General features: G+C 38.1%; 1 long non-coding RNA gene across 1 annotated transcript; it reads left to right on the top strand.

Annotated features, from left to right (window-relative positions):
• The first annotated feature begins 270 nt into the window (after window positions 1-270).
• Window positions 271-15,749, top strand: LOC128154367 (uncharacterized). The gene is made up of 3 exons (XR_008239327.1): window positions 271-821; window positions 2,183-2,429; window positions 5,992-15,749. It is a non-coding gene; the product is annotated as an uncharacterized LOC128154367 (long non-coding RNA).
• Window positions 15,750-16,882: the final 1,133 nt, after the last annotated feature.

Genomic DNA, 16,882 nt, shown 5'->3' on the forward strand with positions numbered 1-16,882 from the left:
AAATTTTGAAATCCTAAATGCAACACTACTTGGCAGTTTTCCAAAGTGCATTGTGATTTATCTGATGCATGTGTTACGGAAATTTGTCAAGTGGTCCATGTTTAACACAGGCCTCTCTGCATTTAAAACAAGAACACAATTAAATTATTAAATACTATTATCACATATTCTTCCCAGAATTACATCTTTTATTATGGAGTGCTTACTAATTACAGGAACACTGTCAGCTGAAATTTTTAAAGTGGTTGTCAAATGGGGAATAAAGTGGAAAAAGTGTGCTATTTTATTGCAGGTAAATGTCTAGCTAGATTGCCTTTATATATTACCTAGATAAAAGTTCTCAGTGATTTAATTTTCTATTTTTTGTCATCCAGATGTTCAAAACACTGACCCAGCTGGCATGGAAATTTCATTTTTCCAACTTATGATAATGGATTAAATCATAAAAAAGAGGCATATTACATCCACGGAGATTCACTAGGATGATTTGCACTAAATGGATTTTTATATGGGATAATTTTTTTTCCCAAAGTTCAACAAGAGTCAAGATTATATCTCTATGTGTTTAGGAGCCAAAAAGCCTAAGTAAGGGAGAAAGACACACCTGTCTGTAGAAGTTACTGAATAATTGCATGTTTGTGCTATTTGCTTAATGGTATAACTGATGAATCTTTATGAGTTCTCCTACAGAGTACAACAGAGTTAGAGTGGCGTGGGTAAGGATTTTTTCATGTGATGCGATGGTCATCAGAAAGACCAGGAGGGGTCAAGCTCGAAGGAAGAGATGTCCTTGTTTTGGGGGCATGGAAGTGTGTGCAGATGTAAGTATGGACAGGGAGGTTAGGTGAATTGGGCAGTGAATTTAAAAAAGCCTTATAATTAATTAAAGTGTTTCATTATGTTCTAAACACAATCCTTGTTTCCTTTGGAGTAAAGTGAAATGCTTTGTTTTGTCTTTGTGTGTTCAAGAGGACCGAATTTCCATTTTGGTTTCAAGACACCTACCCTCTTAAAAAGTTAAATTCTATTTCAAAATGATAATGCTGGTTTAAGAACTCAAAACTTTTATTTATTTACTTATTTCCACTTCAGAGCAAAGTAGTTGACTTACCCCAGTTTCGGGAGAAGTTGATCTGAGTTTGCAAAGGGTTTTAGTATGTCCCAGACTCCATTTTTCAATTAATTTTGTGTTCATCAAGAAATTTAATTCATCTCTAGCTATAATGTTTCGTTTTAAAGATTTTTTTTTTTTTGGTATGTGTTTGCCACGCATTGCAAGAGTTAATAAATAAAACCAATTTGATTTATGACTTGTTTTGCTTGGACAAGTTTATGAATACCAATGCTGTATATGTTTTTAATTAAATTCTTTCTTTCCTCCAAGGATGTCACTATCCAAAACAAATTGAGAATTTTGTTTAGAAAGTTTACTCACACCTTGTATTATTTGTATACTCTTGAGACAAACTTGCATCTGGGGTCGATATTTATAAGAACCATTTCCAAAGTTCAGAATGGAAACTTTTAAACTTTCACGCTGTCCCTAAGTTTTAATATATGCCTGGCTTAATATTGCATTGCAATATTAACATAAATTCGTTATTTTGTGTAATAGACACATCTCTGCAAACTGTAAGCCTTTTCTTGATACATTTTTGCAACAGCTGCAGATAACATTCCTTGTTGAATTTCTAGATTGCTCAGTAAGGTCAACATTCGTAAAGCATTTTATCTACTACACTTTAAAAATTTTCCTCTGGCTGCTCTAAAAATGCGAGTGTTATTCTTTTCTCTGAAATCCCATCAATTTTTTATTTGTAGGCATGGCCTGGAAAGGAAGGAAGGGTAAGGAGACAGTGGGAGTGAATCAATATTTTATTGTAGTGACACCCTTGTGTTACTCCAGCTAGTCAGTTTTACTTACAACCTTCTGACTGCAGTGCTGTTCATCGCAGTTGCTCAAAAATGAAAGGCTACATCGTCTTTGCTGCTAGTTCATGTGATGTAGCGCAGATGAGAAAATAGGTAGATGTTTACGCCAGCTTTATTCTCTGACCAAAGTCTTTGACAATTTAAAGCTGTGCCGCCTTTCCCAAAGACCAGGCACGTGGGGCGCGGACCTGTGTACAAGGCAAGACATGCTAACCTTCTTCTTATGGTGTCTTTCCTCTTCCTCTTGCAGAAATAATGCGTGCCTCAGACATAATGTCTTGGGAGCTCTGGGGACATTAGGCTTTGGAAATTTTATGGGTCTGCTGATCTGAGCTACTGAGAACACTTTTGCAAATGTACCTTCAGATGAGAAACACACAGAGGAAATCCCTTCAGAACCTCACTGGTGGTTTTAAAACAGCATGAAAGGACACGTGTCAGTGGTACAAGGAAATTAGGTGGAAGTTGAAGAGCTAGGCTACCCTCTTCTGAGTCAGGTAAGCACACCTTAGCAAACACCTCACCATCCTTGCATTGGTTCCTGGGAAGTGTCTGGTGCTACTCATGTCAATGCACATTTGTTAGCCTTGAGAACTCTCTTTAGATACAAGATTTGGCACTCGTAGCTATTAGGGATACATCTCTAAATGTCAACACAAGCAGATACCTTAATATTTAAATGGTGTCTAACTGATAATTAGGTTATGCAAATGTTCATTATCTAAGCAGAATATAGAAAAGCAAGAGCATTTTACAGAACGTTTTGTACCTTGCTCTCAAATTTTTCTTAATTTTAATTGGTCATCTAATCGTTCCATTGTATTTATCAACAATATCCAGGAAGACGAGAACTTAATTGTGCTAAGGATTAACCTAAGGGTGCTATTTAAACATCTGCACATTGTGGCCAGAAAACCATTCTATTAAACTCATCTGAGGGCCTGCAGTTGCCATAAGAGAAGTGTGTTGGGGTGGCTAAGGGTACCAGGTCAGGTCCCTCATGGCTGAAAGAAGTAAAGTCATGGCATGTGGGTAAAAGCCAGAGATTTCCAGGAAGGACCACGATTCTTTTGCCATCAGTCAATAAAATTTTTACTGTTGACTCCCACAGAAGCAAAGTTAGGCCAGTACTGACTGCTTCTGAAATCCCACCCTTAATACCAGCCTTCTTAAATGTCAGGCTGCTTGCCTTCTTTCCAAATGTTGGAAAAACCCCTGAAATCTCTGCCCCTCAGCCCCAGTGAAATCCAAAGAAAATAAGTTAGTTGGTGTTTTTTTGTTTGGGTTTGTTTGTAGGCCATCTAGAAAAAAAAAGAGTGGAAATCAGATGAACATAAAATGATTTTTGACACATTTGGCAAATGGTAGTGTTTTCAGAAGTTTGCTCACAAAAATTGTTGTGTAAGCAGTCACTTGCTCAGTTTGATTAAGAGGGTTTCTTGCCAGGAAGGGGAAAAAAAAAGATCACCAGTTGGCAACGTTCATCCTTTCCACTCATATTTTCTTTGCCTATGACTCCCAAAGCGTTTGGTGGAAATGGCAATGTTGCTTGTATTTTTACAACTAAAGCACAGGAGATTAAAGTGAAGATATGAAAACATGAATGCTTGAAAAGTTATGTTCCTGGAAGAGAGAGACACAGATGAGCTGACAGAGAAACCTGATACTCAGAAGTATACTAAGAACCTTCAGATGCTTAGCATTTATGAAAATCAAACCACTTATTTAGGAGCCGAAGTTATGCACTAAGCAACAGCCCCAAACTTTCATAACATGCTAGGAAAAGAGTGGAAATAAAAAGAATGTAAAATATTCAGTTATCTATCCTAAATACTAGACTGTATATTGCTGTATATATATGTCTTTAAATTTGGGAAAAAACCTGTATGGCCTGAATTCTTATCTTTTTAAAAAAAAACAAAACAGAAACATAATCTGAGAAGCAATTTTTATGCTGTGTTTTTTTTGTTTTTTTTTTTTAACTGGGTGGTTGCTGAGGGATTAGAAAAAGCTGCAAGTCTCACATTTTGCTTTACATAGTCAATGTTTCAATGACTGACCAATTACTTATTATTCTGTTCCATTCATAAGATTATGCCATATACAGTCATGTAGGATTTTGTCCAGAAGTTGACATGTCCTTTCATTGCTAAAATATTTGGTTTGGAATGGAATGAAGTCAAATGCAGGAAGGAAATTATTATGGAAATTGTAAGAATTCGAGACCTCAGCTATCATCAGACACAACAAAACATACTGACCAGATGAAAATTGCCAAGAAATATTTCAAGAAGGTATTTGGCTTCTGAAAGCTAATTCTACCATCAGAGTACTTGCCAGACATAAGCAGAGCATCACATTGTTATATTTTTTCTTACATGAAGCGTAGTTATAGATGTAAAAAGGGTAGAATTTTGGAACTCAGGCTGTTACTGTCTGTTTCAAGGGACTGAATGTCTTTACACCCTCAAAAGCTCCTTTATTAAAAGAAAGATAAACTCCAAAGAACATTGGTAAACTATTTTTTTTTTTTTCATTTAAATGGATAAGATTATGATGGATACACCTGATTACATTATCAGAGTCTAGGAATTTTAAGATAAACTCAGGTTCCAGAAAAATTCAAGCTATTCGCAAGTCAAAATAATTTTCAAATATATCATGTGAAAGACAAATAGAACTACACATGCAATGCTCATGCAGAGAATTTTCCAAGTTAGTTGGAGACATTTAAGTGTGGCACTGATTGCATGTGTTTAACCTTTGCATGATAACAGTGTTGCTTTCAGCTGGAAGTGACGAAGTCATGCATAAAACATTTGCATATCTCAAACATATTAATAAATCAGACTTTAATGAAGCCATTTTCAAAATTTTATTGTCATTTTTATTCTAAGTTAAAAAGATATATTGTACACAATATTATCAAAATAACAACAGTATTCTTTTCCTAGTGCGACAGGACAAACTCACATAAGTAAAAATATAGAGTATTTACTGCACAAAAAGAAGAAAATGTGTTGGACATGGCTAATAGTTATTCAGAAAATGTTAGCATAGGGGAAAACTAAGAAACGTTAAGCATCTTGGCTATTCTTAACTGTGATTTCAGTGGAAGCCACCTTTTTTTCTGAATAAAGCTGGTTGTTATTTGTACCTGCACCTTCATATCTTAAAATTACTGTACAGAATGTTAAGTGAAGTCTAATTCTAATTAACTACTATTTAATCAGTTAGTATTTGAAGGGATCAGCTTTGCATGAAGGAAGTACAGGGCTAAATTTGCAAATACAATGCTGGCTAGTGCAACACCTAACTTTAAGGCATCCTGCCAGCTAGCAGGAATTTTTGCTTCAAGATTAGGCACATCTATTCCTTAATGAATGGAGGGGAAGAGCTAAGTCAGCTCAGAGTAATGTCACAGGAGACCAGCAAGCTGAACTCTTCCAGAGAAAAACAGCAAGATGTCAGCTGTGTCCCTTGGAGTAAAGCACTTAACTCTACTTAGGTTTCTCCACTGTGAATCTGGTCTTTAAATTAAACATCTCCAAACTGGCCAAAGGAAGTCCCTTCCCGATATTTAAAGCATTCACCTGAGCAAGGACCTGTTATCAAAAATCCCTTCTGCTTTAGCTTGAAAACACATTTCTCTGGCTTCCAGGTTCATTTTGCTGATTTTTTTTCCTTAGTATATATTGGATACTTTGAGGGATGGGGAGGAGAGTGCAGCTGATCAATCAGCTTGATAGTTAGATATTCCTTGGCAGAGAAGAGAATGGTATTCAGGTTCCTGGTGCAACAAACATTTACTTTATTTATGCAGAGGAGTTCTTCAGCAGGAGAGGCTGGTACCTGGTAGTCATAAACTGCTAGGATTACTGAGGGACAGCTGTGTCAGTCAATTAGTGCAATCAGTATTCAAACACAGAATCACATATATATATATCTGGAGACAGAATATCAAGCCAGAGACCTATGAATATCATCTTTCTTCAGGTACACTACAAAGAAAACTCGGTATATAGGACAAAATAACAGTAAGTACTTTTCTCTTTTCAGAACTTTGTTAAATTCTGAAAAATCACGGAAGATGCTATTGTCTAATGAGAAAAACTTTATTAAGATGAATAAAAGGAAAAAGGTAAAACCAGTAAAATCCTTTCCTCTGCATACTTCTTAAGGGAAGCATAGAGAAAGCCACGTGCGCAAAATGGCAGAGAGATCAGATTGTTTTGTCTATCTCTGCAGTGAGTTGAGCTGTAACCACCTGGCAGAGTAAGGAATTGCTGCTCAACCAAACACATATCACATGGAGTGGTAGCACTCTCCTGCTATTTCATGAGAGTATATAGTTTAACGTTTGTGTGAATGTGTGGCTGGAGGCGCACCCTGTTTACGACAGGCTATGGATATCTGTGGAACGTTGCCCTGGAAGAATTTGCAATATTTCCAGCAGGAAACCCAAATGCCAAGCAGATGTATTTTGGTCCAGACCTAAACTATTGGACTCTTCAGTTTTATTCAAACTGGCAGAAAATCTTCACTTTATCCAGTTTAACATTTTTAAGACAACGGTCACAAAACAATGACTTTTCAGCCCTATTGACAAAGACTGGAAGCCACTGGGAGGGTCATGCAGATCTGTGTTTCCCTGAGGGCACACAGACTGCTCATTAAATCTGCTTGGTCATCTCGCTTATGCATTGAACTTAAAAAATCAAAACAACAACAAAAAAGAAACCCAACCCATAAAAGCATGTAGCACTCCTGCTCAGAGGATGTTTAAGGGAGTTAATCCAACTTGATCTTTCTCCCACATACCCTCTATGGGAGGAAATATTTATGGAGGAAACAAACTGAAAAAGATCACAAAGATCCTGCCACATAGATTTCCTGGTGTTATTCTACAGAGGAAGAGGCAAAAGTTCTTTCCTCAAATTCCTTTCCCCATGTAAACAGGGGGAAGAATATTGTCCTTTGTCAACATTTTGTTTTGCTCATTTACCGTTATCTTCTAAACATGTTCTATGAAGAAGCAATTTATTAATCATGACCGTGTTGTGTTCTATAACAGAAACGATCCTTTGGGACCATATTTGTAATATGTGCTGAAATGTATTTTTTGCTAAGTGGCCTTATCTATAATTCAGAGTCTTTGTGTGCTTTGGAGGACCATTTGGCAAACTCTGTGCAAGGAAGTAATTTAGTTATCTGGCTGCATTAAGGATGAAATCAATTTAAGATGAATTAGGACTTCCAGAAAAGTGATATGAAAAAACCCCACCTAAGTTCTTGGCTTTGGAAGAAGTAATTAACCAGTACTGGAAGAGCCTTGGTGAACATGCAATCGGATATCCTTTAGTGGATCTAGAGGAGCAATTTAAGAAAGTATTGTCCCCAGCTTTACATTCCTACCTCTCAGCAGGTTGTTACTTTTTCAAAAGTTTAGATGTGGTGTCTACCCTAGCAAGTGCTTCTAGCCTGTTTCAGTGACAAAACAGATTAATTTAAATCACTGTTTGAGATTATTCAGGGGGCAGAGAGCAAATAACTTTCAAATGATGTGAGACTTCATTTCAGTTTGAGTCCCTGTCTCCTCCTCATTGCTCCATGGCAATAAAAAACTGTTGTAGAGGGGCTGTTGCAACCCAAGTACCCAAGTGAAGGCAAAGGTCCAGCTGAGATTGCCTTCAGTTCCAGAAGGTTCAGGTTCAAAGCATGAACTTAGAGACTGGTTATTGAGAACACACTGCTAAGTCTTCGCTAAGTGAAGATACAGTTCACAAGCATTTATTTCAAGTCATTTGCAATATAGTGATAAATCTGTGCAGTTTTATTTCCAGCTCAACAGGACATTGGACATTGCTAAACTGTTTAATATACGTAATGTGATACTCTGTGATAAAAATGATCCATTAGTGAGCTGAGTGACAAAACAGCGTGTCTGAAAAAAGTCCTTAAGGATAGGCCAAGATAGTTTGCATTTATTTTAATGATATCCAAATGGTGTTCTAACTAAAGATGTTAATAATTATGATGAGCAATAAAACTCTAGAAAGAGTTAAACTTACTGGCAGGCTTTATTCTGCTGCAGTGTTCTGTTTGACATAATTCCATAACCTCTTCCCTTCAATAAATGTCAACTACTTTGTTGTATTTTTTTAATTTCTTAAATGTCCTAGCTGTGAAGAGAGACAGAGCATGAAAATTGTCAGGGATATATCACGTTTTGCATTCACATGCTCATGGTTTTTGCTAGGGTGACTGAAAGGCCAGAGAAGATGCTGCAGGAAGACTTTCAAGCAACAGTAAATACGGAAGTTGTTTCCAACTCAATGTTTTGAAATGCTTTAAAAGCTTTAATCAAAAGGCCGTGCTATGATCAACTCTGGTAGAGGAATAAGAGTAATATTTCCACAATAAATATTTTATTTTTGATGGTACTTTCTCTGAAAACCACTGATGGGGAAGTGGGGGGATTTGACGACAACACAGATTTTAAAAATGCTGTAAACTTATCTAATGGCAGAAGATGATGACAGTTTTCAAAGATAGCCGACCAGTCAAGAACTGCTGCAGCCAGATGAAAAACCTCCATTGCTTTTACTCTGAAGCTTGATTAGTTAATGAAAAGGTCTGTGTGATACAGTAGTATCTGGCACAAGGGAACAGCCTCAAAGGCCTTTGAAGTCCTTTCCTCTCAAATGTACTTCAGCAGGTAGAACAACATGTTAAAACAAGATCTTTGTGGTAGCTCCACATCATCTACCCACGACCATCTGGCTTTCAGTGCTCCTCCTTGTGGCTGGTTTGAGAGTGTGGTCTTCTGTTTATGTGGTACTAGAGACACTTTTGCAGGCTGTGGATTTGTAAGCGTTATAAAATGATCGAATCATAGTGGCCTGATCCATCTCCTACCAAAAAAACTGGAAGACTCTTAAATCTTCTCTGGGGCTGAAACTGAATGAGTTTGTGAACAAGTCACAGAAAGCACCAAGCATGGTCAATACTTGCACCCTGCCTCACAGTGTTTGATACAGGACAAGCAGAAAAAGGCAAATGAAGAGCTTTCATTTCTGTGGGTACTTACACTGTTACTGACACAGAACCTCTAGATGCAGCTTTGGTCTTGGAAAACTGTTTATTCTGGAGCGTAAGAAAGATGGAGGTGGCCCTAAATAATCCTTTACCCTACGCATCTTGGAAGAAACTAAGACAATAATAATGTGCCATTTTGCACAAGCATGAACTGGGGTCCATATAGATAATAAATAGCAAATGAAGCTCATTGTAATGAGTGAAATTGGGTTAAAGACAAAGCTGTCCCTGAGTGTCTTCCTCCTATGGTCAAGACTGACAGAAATAGGTGAAGCTAATAAACTTAATCCTTGACCCAGCTTTAACAGTATTTCCAAAGGCCGTTTCAGAAAATATAAACACATTAAAGAAGAGCCAGAAACCTAATCTGCTCAGCAATCACAGATTTCTCAGTTGTGTGTTGAAGACATAGCAACCTAAATTACCCTTGAAATGACTCTTTTTCAAGTTATACACTTTTAGTAGTACAAGAACTTATTCCAGACAAGGACTTAGCTTGGGTTTATGTTAACATATAATTTGTAAAAGTTTGTAATAAACATGCCTCACTGAAACTGGCAGAAATTACAGGAAGGAAAACACCACTACTAACTTTGGGCTACTTGCTTTGATTCAGACCTTATTGTGTTATGTTTGTCATGTGAGCTTCAAAACTGCAGAGAAGTGATGAATCGTTGTGTAACTAGGACCAGAATTTCCAAAGCAGCCTTGTCTTTTTAGAAACTCTCTTTTGATTAAGAATTTTGACTTCCAATATAAATATTCACCAGAGGCCTGATGCTTAGATCGGGAAGTGTACTAACAGGCTTTCATTCAGACAGGAAGAAATATGCAATGCATAATTCAAGACCTTAGGCCTGAGCTGGCATCCTGTTATACACCCACTGAAGTCAATGAAATTTTAGGGTGTACAGGAAGCGCCAACTGAAGCCTTACAAATAAACACTTAGTAGTATTTATATAAATGTGGTAAACAGAAAAGAAAAATACCAGTATGCGTGCTGGTGGTCAGTCTGAAATTACCACTCTTCTCAGGCCAGTTTTTATATCCTTTAGTATAATAGGGCCATCATTATTTTTCCAATGCTTTTCAACTCGTGGTAAGAGATAGTTTCCCTTCAGTTAGTCACACAAACTAAAAGCAGGTCTGTAATCTCAGTTTAGCTGTATTTGGAAACTAGTCTTGTTTGTAAATGATGAAAGGAAACCAGGCAGGAACCTATTTACCAAGTTTCTCTGTAGAAGCATTCAGTTTTTCCAAGGTCGCTCTTTTCTCCACACTGACCAGCTTCTCTGCACTGGATAAAGTTTTTGAATCCTTCAAAATACAAGTTTACCATTGGTACAATTCAGGAGCTTAAAAATTAAAGCATGCATCAATGTCTTTGAAAGTATGTTTTAGAAACTACTGTGATATTGCACTTTGTGTGCATGTGTGTGTGTATGTTCTATTATTTAAAACATGAAGATGGTTTGGTCAGAATTGCTCATGACATTGTTTGAGACACAGAGCAAGCTCAGAATGGGAGAATTCATTGCTCTGAAGAGCCAAGACTTTAAATAATTTAAAGCTATGTTTCTTGTTCTTCCAAAATGAAGCTTAATCTATTAGTTAGCTGTCTAGGAAGCTACTGTTCAAAGGTGATGGACAATCTTGAATGAAGTGGAAAAAAATTGTTGGTATAAATTAAAGAAATATTTAGTTGTAATAAATGGTGGCATTTTAATAATTAGTGAGAAGTCTTGTGTTTATAGATTTTTCATAACATACTATGTAAGTAATGAAAACAAAGCATCGATTATTCAACATACAAAAGCCAATTTTAGGGGTATAACAGATGGAGAGTGCCAGAGCCAGAGGAGAGTGAATATTTTTTAAAAGCTATGTGATCACGTAATTAAATTGAGTGGATTAAATATGGGAATTCACAAACATTCAGGTGAGTTAGGTTCTGTTCTCATTGACACTGGAGAAATAATGAAATTTCTGTTTCCCTACATGTACACACTGTTTAGAAAACCATTTATTAATGTTGAAATTAATAGCATCACGACCATGCATTCAGCAAGCCCAAAACCATAACATGACTTGAATGACGCATAACAAAGTGATTATGGGGGCATACAGAACAGTGCAACTTCTTCCAAATTGCTGAAAAATTACAAGTATTACCTTGTTAACATTTGTCTCATGGCACGACCAAACCAGTAACACAGAAGAATGGCAGGAAGGAGAGTGGGAAGAAGAGGGAATGACTGACCTTTTCATGATTACAGTGTTTGACAAAGCTGGAAATAGTTGCATGTTCTCCAAGTCATAGTCTGAAAAGACTATATTCTCTCCTTAAAGAAACAAATTCATTTAAAAAGCCCTTAAGAACAGCACCAAGGACTGTGTGTATGGGTACATATATGTGTGTCTATATATGCCAACCAAACGGCTGTTTCTTTGAGGCGTTTCAGCATCCTTGATACTGGATACTGCTTTGTTTTAAATCATCTCCACCATGAGTTTTTCAATCAAATCAAGACATTTATTTTTAAAGGTGTTTTCTACGAAATGGATAGCCAGACGGAGGCTATGTCACAAGCAGAGCCAGCCAACTCCTGCCTAAAACGTGCAAGGCACAATTTTGTACTGGTGCTTGCTCTTTGATTTGCTTCCTGTAGCTAACTAGATACAGAAAAAGAGCGAGCTGTAATCAGCTTTCCCACCTAAGGTCTGAAACAGATAACTTGATAAATTCATGGAAAATGAAGTGACCGAGAATCATCTGTCGTGTCTTTTCCAATGATGATAACTGTAGTTAAGCTTTCCATTTTCCCAGAGATACCATACATACCTGTTGAACCTGCTCGAATCTTTTGCCGCACCAGTGGAGATAAAGCAGGCACTTGACTGGCTTTATTGATTCCTGGGGTCACACAGTTGCTCTGTTTCCTGTTTTATGGTGGGTTCTTTTTTTTGTATTAAGTTCATATGTCAATGGGACAGCTTTCATGTGGTTTTGGAAGTATGTGACCAGCCATGCAGTCTCAAAGAAACAGCCAGTTTTCTTTCCAGTTTATATTGCTGTAGGTGTCTATGGGCTTGAATATCTTCCTCTTTACAAGCACCTTTCTGTCAAAGAAACAGAAGACAGCTTTCTTACTCCCCAGCCATCCTGCAAAGTCCTGCATGAAATAGTCTCCAGTAGCCTACAGGTCTCACAGCAGTAATTCAGTCAAGTGCACAAATTCCACTCTTAGCCCTGTGTTTCTTACGCTGATGTTGACAATCTCTTTGGGGAATGACAGGGAGGAGACTGGATGGCTCAAAATATTATTGATGGGCTGCTGAAGGTCTGGCTACAGTTTTTGTAGAGTCCTGAGGGAACTGACTATGCACTCTCTATTAATCTTCTGTTAATTCATCTCATGGCTGAATCCCACCCCTAATGTCGAAGAGTTCAGCCCTCTATTTAGCCAATTTGGTCAAAGGCAGGCTGGTGGCAACTGAAAGCTATGACCAGCTGATGGCTATATCCAGTGCTAGTTTGCGAATATTGCTTTAGAAGCCTCGGTCCAAATTTTACCTACAAAATGTCAGTCTCTCCAAAAAATTCCTCCAGAATAACTGCTAGCCAAAGGTTCGGGGCAACCAAGGGTTTGAAGACAAGAAGGGTGAACTTGTCTCTTCCCTAGAAGTGTTGCCTGTACGCCAGCAATGAAGTGCAAAGGGGCACATTTATGTTAGCACCACCCAGGCTGTCAATAAAGAACTTCTGTCCTCAGAAATACCAACTCAAGTTCATAGGAATTTCCCACTCTTCCAAAACCACTTTCCCACCAGGCAGAAGGGATCACAAAATCAAACAGCATTCCCTCCTTCTCACATCTCTGCAGTTTGTAAGCACTGTGCCTGTCATAATGTTCCCAGGAGGTTTCCTTAACCATAATGTCTCATCTCTGCAAGCAGCTGCTTCCTTTTTGCATAAGAGTTCTTGGAGACTTGCTTCACTTATCAAAACTAAACCACTGAAAAGCTGGTAAATAACTAAGTTCTATTGGGAAGATGAAATCCCACTGCAGATGAACAGATTTGCTTAACCTATAAAATAATTCTGGAATAACTATTGTTTTGGCAAAATTCTAAAATGTAACAAAGTTTGATTGTTCTTGGCTTCTCCTAATTTGCTTACTTTGGGGTTATAGCTGACCCTTAATATGCACACGTTAGTCCCATTACTGTTAACAGGAGTTAAATATACACACATATCTAAGAGAGGCTTGACCATTTACTCCCAGTGTTCCAAGGTCAGCTGAAGTCTGGACCTTTTACTTTCTCTATGCTCCATTAATTGAGAACAAAGCTTATGCAAGACTTCCTTGGGGAACATGGGGTCTGAGGTTTTTACAGTCCACAAGGCTAAAATTCAAATATGAACCACAGCTGTTTGGATAGGAATCTTGGACCTCTTTGTTTTGAACTATAGTGACCTGCTCAGGCTTACCAACACGTGAAACTCTGAAATCCCTGCACAGCTAATGACTGGGATGTGAAAATTGCCTGGCAGGCAGACCTGGGTAAAGTGACCAATTTATAGGGCTCTGGGATTTGCAGGTGGAAAGGCTGTTCTTTGTCTTCATCTCTCTCCCCCCCCCCTCATGTTCTATACGCATCATTTAATGCATATACATCCATGCATATGTGCAGATTTGAATCTATGTTCGCCACCCAACCAGCTGACCCAATGTTCTTGTTGCAGATGGTGAAGTTCCTCCCTTCTTCCAGGTACAGGTATTTTTATGAGTCCCTGGTAAGAGGTAAAATAAAAAGGGAAACAGAGTGTGGGAAAACCTAGTCATTCCATTTAAGTAGTGATAGACCTCCAGTGCCCTAACACTTTTAAATACATTCTATATACCCATGGTAGTGCATGTATTTTGAAGCATATAATACATATAAAAGTGCCAGTTAAACCTTCCCTTTGATTTAACTGCAATTACACAATTATCTAGAATATCAGGAAGGAGTAATTTTGCAGAACTGAGACATGATATGCTGGATAATAGTTAAGCTATTTAAATGGACTGGCAGTCCACCTTCCAGTGGCCATTGTGGCTTGGATCAGGTGATAATCTCAGTAGAGGCTGCTTGGCTGATTGTGTTTTTCTTGAGGTCGATGATAGATCATCTTATATGACCTTACATTTAGAATCCAATTCCATTATCTTCTTTGCAAAAATTATATGTATTTGCTATATTAATGTCTTATCGCAGCAAGACGAAGCATATCTTGATCTGTTCTGAGCATCCGACCTTTCACATTCATTTTGCTGTTGCAAAGCACGTCAAATACAATGGAAAGACTGTGGGAAAAAAAACACAAGTCTTTATGTAGTGATATAATGAATATCTTTGTGCATCCAAGATAATAGGAATTCCAGCATTCATGCTTACTATAAAATATAGCAAGCAACGACTAAGTAAATTCTGTTTGTTTTAATACGGAAATAATTTTGACTGCATCTTTGGCTTTGTATGACATGGAAACTGGTGATTGTTTATGCTTTGCTACTTTTTTTGGTCTGCATTAAAATCCCACATGAGAAACAAATTTTTCTCTAGGAACAAAATGTTACTTTTTTGGGGACTGAGTTCTAATTAGTTGGGTAGTACGTCTGTTTCTTTTCAGTTGGGAAAATGCAATGCATATAAAATCCAGATGGATAGCACATGATGCTGGAACCAGCCCCAGCCAATCAGCCACGTCACTTGATTAAAAGAAACCTATAAGAATTTAAGTAAAAAACCAAACCCAACAAGATAGTCAGAGCAGCAAACTGGCTGCAATATGGGATTTCATCACAGCTCTGAGATTGCTTTTCTTTTGCTGGTTGGCCTCCCCATGCCTTATTGAAAGTTAACCTGCAGTTGTATTTAATTTAAACTTGTGTAGGATTTGTGATTAAGACCCTGAGTACCAATGGTGGAAGACACGTGGTAAGCGGGATGGGGAGGAAATTCATCGTCAGATTACATCAGGCCACAAGGACCACAGCTTTAGGGCAACAGGCTCTTTGAAGGAACGCAGCTGAGAGAAATGCAACAGAAATCTGCCCCTGCACAAACCGTAGCATTGCAGACCAATTCCTTTTGTATGGATGCTGTCTGTGACTGAACAGTCTTTCAGCGAGCAAGTAAGCACATATTACGGCAATTACTCACAGCCTCGCCGTGCGCAAAAGCTCCCAGGGTTTCACCAAACTTGAGAGTGAGATTTTCGGAGAGGTCTAAGGCGGGCTATGAATTCTGAAGGAGAGGCAGGCAGGCCTTGCGGAGGGATGGAGCAGCATCTGGAATCCCTACGGACAACTGCAGGAATGTTTATTATTCTTTGTTTATTATTTTGAGTGTGTGCTCTCTCCCTCTTCCTCTCTTTGTCTCCCTTTGTTATTTGTGTAATAAAATTCCTCTAGGCACATAAAGTAAGTCATCTGGAATTGTGCAACTCCTTCTGCCAGGAAGCTGGAAAAGCCCCTCTCCTGTGCAGAGAGAAAAATATGGACTTAACCATTGAGAAATTACAGAAATACAGCATTTGTCTTTGGGTTACACTTATATAGCAAAAAGCTGTGGCAAATAATTGTGCTTCTTGCTGTTAAAAATTCTGCTTTTATCCTGTCCGAGGTGTTATGTTTATTTAAAGCTTGAGAAATAATTTGTACATTTTAAAATAAAGCATGCAAAATACATTAAAAAGGCTCAGTGTCAAAGCTGTTTTTTCTGCCAGCGGGTGCGGAGAAGGAAAAGGAAATGAGTAAGTAGAGGAGCGTCTTTACAGCCACATGGCTAGTGAAATTTTCTATTTATTCTTCGGGGAAAAAGCAAAGTAGCTGCATAGCTGCTGGTTGGATAGGTGCCGGTACTGTTTTTATTGGCAGGCAACTCTGAGTGGCTGAAAGGTGGTCATTAACACCCTGACACAAAGTGCTGACAGGGCGATTATAAGATTAACACCCTATGTTATATTAACAGTGTCAAAACCTCCCCTTACCTGTCAGTGAGAAATAATGGCATGAAGAAAAACATTATAGACGTACAGAAATTTTAACATTAAAATGCCACACAGCTACTAACTTTTTCAAATTGGTTGAAATATCTAGATGACCTACTGAAGTCCAATAAAATGAAAGAACATATTTTAAATCATAGTTTCACAGAATAAAAAAACCCCACAAAAGCTAAGCCACCAGGCTTACTTCCTCTCTTGTTGCTGACTTTTAGACCTGATCTACCTGGGAGTGAGTCTTTCACAACTGATGCCACTAGACTTTTGGTTTGAAATCTTGGAAACTCAGGGGTTTCCCTTAGGACTTGATAAATTTGGCAAACAGAACTTTTCTGGAGAACCTTACTGCTGATACGCTAGGCAAAATTTGACTAGGATCTTCCTACAAGTTCACCGGTTATCCCAGACAGCACTAGAACCTGGTTTTATCAGTGAAAGCCTCAGGACCCTAAGGACCCATCCGCATTTGAAAGTGTTACTGCTGCTCCCTGTTCACAGGCAAACCCTCTAGCACAGCTTCAGCTAACCTGGTTTATACTGCCCAGTCTTCTGCCAGTTTGATTAAATAAAATAAGCTAGGGCAGAAAGTTCTTCCTGTAGCACTAGACCTACACCTTCACTGGTAAAAAAGTTAATTCATTGTGTTCCTGAATTGTATTACAATTTTAATTTTTAAGAACTAAAATGGCATTATGTTTTACTACCTGGGGAGAGGAAGGGGAAAAAAAAGAAAGAAAGAAAAAAAATACTGAGAGAGAACCAACTTCAAGCAAAGCCCTTCCAGCTGCAGCCTGCTA

Source organism: Harpia harpyja, chromosome 2 (assembly GCF_026419915.1).
Source record: "Harpia harpyja isolate bHarHar1 chromosome 2, bHarHar1 primary haplotype, whole genome shotgun sequence".
In the NCBI taxonomy this organism is placed as follows: Eukaryota; Metazoa; Chordata; class Aves; order Accipitriformes; family Accipitridae; genus Harpia; species Harpia harpyja.